This window comes from Balaenoptera acutorostrata, chromosome 5, assembly GCF_949987535.1.
Source record: "Balaenoptera acutorostrata chromosome 5, mBalAcu1.1, whole genome shotgun sequence".
Lineage (NCBI taxonomy): Eukaryota > Metazoa > Chordata > Mammalia > Artiodactyla > Balaenopteridae > Balaenoptera > Balaenoptera acutorostrata.
Window position 1 is genome coordinate 59,036,466 of NC_080068.1, and position 6,561 is coordinate 59,043,026.

The window sequence follows — 6,561 nt, forward strand, 5'->3', positions numbered from 1 at the left end:
CAGCAGAATGGTCTGTCAATCACAAAGTCTCCCAATGACAAAAACAAACAAACAAAACCCCTGGAGGCCTTCATGCCTCATTCACATGTGGTGTGCTGGGTGCCAAGAGCTGGAGCTGAGTTGGGGGCTGAAGTCTTCACAAGAAATAAAGTGGCCACAGCCTTCAATAGTTTGGATAAGATGATTCAACTCCAAAGAAACACTGCCAACATCAGACATATCTGTGTTTTGGCTCCTGTTGCCCTGACTGACTGTCTTATATCTAGTAATGGCAGTTGACTGGCAAGCAGGAACTTGATATGCTGTTTCTAAAATTCATATAGAAGAACAAAGGGCCAATAATAGTCAAGACATATCTGAGGAAGGGTAAATGTACGTGGACTGCAGAGAAAATTAGCAGATGTGAAGTATCACTATGAAATCCACTTCCATCTCACTACGTTATGCAAGAGAGTCAGGCTGTCCAGGCTTAGATGCAGGTGGAGATCGCTGACCAGCTTGAGGGCAGTCCACACCTGCCCCTCATCTACCCAAGTAATGAGGACCACCTGGTTAATCTGATACACTCTCCGGAACATACCGATTTTGCCTCTGAAGTATAAGCTGGTTGCATTTGTGATGGGTACATCGTTGTGGTAAATGTGATGGAAGCAGTCTGTCTGCAGATATAAGAAGTTCTGTGACAAGTCTGGATCAAAAATATTCATCTAGGTTTAGTGATTAGTAAATGAGATTACTTGATAGTGGAACTGAAATTCACTCCACAAGAGGCCTATTCTCATCTGACACATCTTTTAGAAGAGATTAACGCACTCACATGAACTCTTTTACTTCTAACATCCCAGAAGGAGAGCAGAGAGAGACTAAATTGCAAGTGAATCCAAATTCTGAACCAGGAAGGCAAGCATATGACTGAAGCACTGGCTTAGAGGATATGGATACTTTCTATGTTACTTCTCCCAGATTAAAGAAATATGGTTACCAGTGCATTGGATGGGTGAGACTTTGTAATTGAGCTCCTTGACAAAATCTAGTCAAAAGATTAGCATCAAAAAGGAAGATTTTTTGAAAACCTGTGAGGAGATTATTAGATGACTATAAAGAATAAGAAAATTAGGAGGATTTGATCAGGCAAAAGGAAAGAAATTTTTTATTTATAAAGTTGATCCTGGAAAATATATATAGTTTATATGATGCTGTCTTGAAAAAGAACAAAGAAAAAAATTAATAAAATAGTAAGTTCTTTAGGATAAAATATTGGAGCCCAGAAGGCAACTCATTTAGATACTAAAGTTCAGAACAATGCCATTTACTGTCAGTGGCCACCATATCCCAAACTGTTCTTGCTATAGTGTGTCAGAAACATTATAGCTTGCTTAATATTATAGTTGAGAGAGTGGAGAAATTAATGGGCACAAGAGGACAAATGTTTGATTCTCTTCCACAAGAAACCCAGGCACTGAAAGTAGCTTTTATGAGATGTAGAAGTGAAGACAATCCTCCAGTTATAATCTTTGTTTCCAACATATTTCCAGTTAGTGCTAAGGTTTTCCCTCACAATAAGCCGTGATCTCTCACTCAAGAAGAAATCTGACATGAGGACGTGAGACAAAGGCACATGGAGAAGCTGGCAGCAGTTCAGCGGCAGGTGCCTTTCTAGCCCACCCCAAATGGGAGTGCCCATGAAGCAAATCCAAAGAGAGAAGAGTCAAGAGGTGATGAGCAAAAGATGGAGATTATGACCTCTAAACCTGTGTTTTAGGAGGGAAACAATCAAGTATGTTGTATTTCATATGGCTTGAAGAGGAAATAAAAGAAAGATGGCCCAAGGACGGTCAGCTTGAGCTTTTGCAATGGGTACCATTAGGTTTCTCAGTTCCAGCAGATGTCCTTCCCCAAGTCCTCACGTGCCATTTTGTATTCTTAAGAACACAGATCTTCTGATTAGAATGGAACTAGGAACTGAAAAATCTAGAGGGGCTATCTCTAAGAATAGGAGGCCTACAAGACTTTGTGGTGATTTCTGCACTACCATTTATTCCACTCAACTTTGTAGCCACCCTTATTGTCAGGGTTGCTGTTGAATAAAGACCCCCAAGTGAAATGCCCCACCTCATCAAAGAAATGAAGCTGTTAAACCAAATGACCCCTTGGAATTTAATTCAGGAAATTGAGCTGAGGTCACATTTTAGTTACAACCAGAGAAATCCACATTCAACAATGCCTGATGACTTAAAGAAAAATTTGTAAAGATTCAAATCAGTGTACCTGAACCCATTATTCTATTCAGAAGAACAATCATAAAACCTTCAAAAGTTGATATGGTAAATGAATAGTCAATCAACAAAAAATTACAGTCATACACAGAACAAAAGAAAGCAAAATCCATGAAGGAATCCAGGTTGACTCGTGCTAATCACCAAAACAACTTTCAATAAATTTGTCATGCTTAGTGTGAAGAAGTCAGTCAGATTCTGGAAGAAAATAGTGATCTGGTTTGTTCTATGGAGGAACTGACATCCTCAGTGAATCAGGGCAGAAATATTCATGATCCACCAGAAGATCTAAGAGGGAATTGTGAATTCAAGGGAAAACTAGAGCAACATCTAACAGGGAGAAAATGGAGGAACACTGTTGGCCAAATCTGGTTGTTTGTCCCAAGAAAATTTGGGTCCAACCTATTAGTCCATAATAGTGAAGCTTTTCAGAATTTGATATGACCAGGCCCAACTGATCAAATTTCCAAATAAGCCAGTAAATACTGAGATTTGGACAACAGCATTGTGAGTATCTTCCAATAGCAGCCCCCTCTGGGCCCATCCTCTCATGGATGCCCTCTCATGGGCATCTGTTTTTTCTTAGAATATGAGCCTTAAGTAACTTCGAGCAACAAGGAGCAAGTGATAAGCAGAATCAAGAGCCAAGTGGTCTATTAAAGGAGAAACGGGGAAGATGAAACCTAATCTGGTCAAGATGAAAACCAAGATGGCTGCTCTGAGCCTTTTCAGAAGGGGACTGCTCAGAAAGGAGAAGTGTTACTGCCTGATTGCTGTGGACTCTTCTCAGGACAGCTAACTGCCACTATGAGAGAAGTGTGCTGAGATGTGCTACAAGTGAAACCTCAGTGCCTGCTGGCAGTTATGCACATATGTGGCATCATGCCCACAGGTAATGTTCTTGGCTTAGTAAGTCTACACTGTCTTGTCAAAGAGAAAAGTTTAAGTGTTTCAAGAAAAAGAAAAGATTAGGCAGACATGTTTTTCATTAAGCCTCTGCTGCCCATGGCCAAAAGCTTTCTTCATGGCTGAAATCAGGAAGAAGCCAGCTCATAACTGGTATTCAGCCATTGGGAAATCATTCCAGCAACCTGTCCTGGGTGCCAACCACTGAGGAAAAGTACTTGCACTTTGGGGAAAAGGCTGATTCAGAGAACCAGACATGGAAGTACATGAACATGGTGATAAAGTAGAAAGGTTTTTTTTCTGGAAAAGATTGTGGAGCACATGGAAAAAGCAGAAAACCCTCAGCCAAAATAAGTAACTGATATCTGCAATACTGACTCATGGGCCAAACCTAGTCTCCACTGGTAGATATTCTACTTGGAGCCTTATTGTAGACCATCAGGGTTTAACCAAAAGAGGCTACAGTTGTTCCCACAATGCTTGACATCACAACAGTGACTGAACAGAGTGCTTCTATTTCCAACTTTTGTTCTATGTATCACCCTGGATATGGATAATGCTTTCCTGGACATGGCTGACACTCCAGGAAGCGCAAAAGAATCTACTTGGCTTTACTTGGAAGACAAAGAACACCATTTCAGGTGAGTAATACATCTATGACAAAAATAGGGTAACACTATGCATTCAAAAGAAAAGATGAAATTCAAAAAGATTGATAATACCACTTATTGACCAGGATATGAATGACTAGAATTCTGTATAGAGTACAACCTTGCCAGATGTACAGAAAGGAAAGGACAAAGATATCCAGCTGTAGGTAGCTAACTGTGGTAGGCAGAATTCTAAGGAAGCTGTATGACTCCCCTCCCTCTGTATAATTCCCTTGCATTGAATGTAAGCAGGACCTGTGAATATAATTCAGACCTGTGATAAAATTATGTCATAAGGTAAAGGGATTTTGCAGCTGTAAGTAAGGTGCCAAATCATTTGCATTTGAGGTAATCAAAAGGGAGACTCTCCTGGGTGGGCCTGACTTCATTAGTGAAAACATGTGAAAGAGATACTAGGACCTTTCTGAAGAGAGAGAGTCTCCCATTGGCTTTGAAGAAATAGGCTTCTATGTGTTCTATAGCTGCAAGATGAATCCTGCCAACAACTATATCAGCTTGGAAGAGAACCCCCAGCCTCAGAAGGAAACCCAGCTCCAGCCAACATCTTGATTGCAACCTTGTGAGACTCTGAACAGTGGACAAAGATGAGCCATTCCCAGACATCTGGGAGATAATAAATATGTATTGTTTTAAGGAGCTAAATTTGTAATTTATTGTACAGCATACAAATCTAGTACAATAACTAAAGGTTGATGTACTCACAACAACAGCACAATCACTCTATAAGTTAAGTAATATTATTATTTCCATTTTATTAACAAAGAAACTTGAATCATAAAGAGGTCAGGTCCTATGCTAGTATGTGGTGGAGCTGAGATTGTTGCTGTGTTATATTGCCACTCCTCTACTATACAACAAGTTTTCTCATTCTAAATAGTTAAAATTTGTTATTTGATGCTATTAAGAAGGAAGAAAACAAACATTATCTTCTTTTCTATGCTGAGAAATAGAAAATCTGGAATTAAAGCCAAATGATGTGTAGCACCATTAAGATAGGGAAATCTGCAAGAATGAAAGAGGACAGTTTTCATCTTATTTTTCTGCTCTTTCTCTACCTCCTTATCTAAAAAATAGTGAATCAATTCATTAGTGTTATTGGCATATACTAGATCTGCATTTCCATACGTCTGCAATTCTTTTCCCAGTATAAACTCTTAGAAACTTGTGAAAATGAGGTCCGAAAAGAATAGTTTACCAAGCTAAAGACTAAAATTTGGTAAATATCAATAAATAAGGAACAATATATCCAATTTCATCAATAATGCTGTTATGTATTGTTTATTTTATAAGAGCTAACGATTCATTAGTTAAAATATTTATCATCTTTATAAAAGCAGTGCTCTGTGAAAATATTGTGCATTTTACTCATATATGATCGAATGAAATGTCATTTACTGACAAGTAATAATGGCTTTATTAAACTATATTTGTTTCATTGAAACAAGATGAGTTCAGAAGAAAATCAATTTGTAAACATTTTCCAACTTAATGTGTTCAATATGCACCTGTATCACACGCATAACTTAGAAAATAAATCCATTTCAAAAACAATTTATTATAGAAATACCTTGCTCATTGAAGGTCATCAAGAATGAGAAAATCACAATTTAAAATGGGAGGGGATTCCTAAAGAGTTAGAAGTAAATTATTATAATAGTAGAGATTTCCCTCCAAATTATGTCAAATTATAAGATTTCTGATAATTATACATGAAAAATTCTATAGGTTGAGAATACCTTGGGAAAGTTACACGGAAAAAATCCATCATATGATATATTCTCAAGGCTAATAGTAGTCAATACATTTAAATTTAGTCACACATATTGGGGGACTCAGAGTCACCCCAATTATTTTTCCCAGACAAATGAGTATAAGATGTTCTCCAAATGCAAAAGCCTTTGAAAATGCTGTGAGCTTGGCAGTTTTAATTTGAAACACTCACTTTGCTCTTTGAAGGAATATCTGGAATAAATAGACATTTTAAAAAATAGATGAAGAAGACAAAAACATTGTGAAGGGTGTTTAGTTTTCATAAGCAATATCTATAGGAAAGTTGGATGATGTTCAAAGAATGGACCAATTGAATATTACTTACTGTTCTCCTGAAAATTTATATTAAATTCAAATATGTTTTAAAATGCTGAAGGAAGAGGTTTTAAGTTATATAAGTACTTCCAAATAAGTACTTCTTTTTATTTTGAGCTTTATTCTAGCACGAATTTCAACCTATTCACCTTGTATTTTAAGAGATGATACCTTTGATATCAAATCAACAATCAAAGATTGAAATTTATTTGCTAATCATGAATTGACCTATACACATTTGTCCATTTAGTTATTCTTTGGATTCAGTTGAGAGGCCTGGGGTTTTCTTTGTTTGTTGAAGATACATAAATCTTAAGCACAGTCTACCTGCTATCTGAATAGAGATGCTCTCCTATCCCTCACCCCAGCTACTAACTTTGAGTTCCAGTCTCTTCACTATTTCAACTCCCGAGGTCTTGAAGAATAACGTAGATCTTATTGCCATAATACCTCTCTGAAAGTCACCTAGAGTATTCAATTTTGCATCACTCAGAAATTTCTGAAATATTTTCTTTAGTTCTGTTTCCCTCTCAATGTTTTCCACCTTGGCTTACACTATACCCTCAATCCTTTCTTCTATTACTGATATGTGTTTTTACATACACTGAATATCTGTGTCTGTA

At 37.4% G+C, this 6,561-nt stretch overlaps 1 pseudogene; it reads left to right on the forward strand.

Annotated features, from left to right (window-relative positions):
• The first annotated feature begins 473 nt into the window (after positions 1-473).
• On the forward strand, positions 474-3,540 carry LOC103019371 (elongation factor-like GTPase 1; annotated as a pseudogene).
• The last annotated feature ends 3,021 nt before the right edge of the window (positions 3,541-6,561 follow it).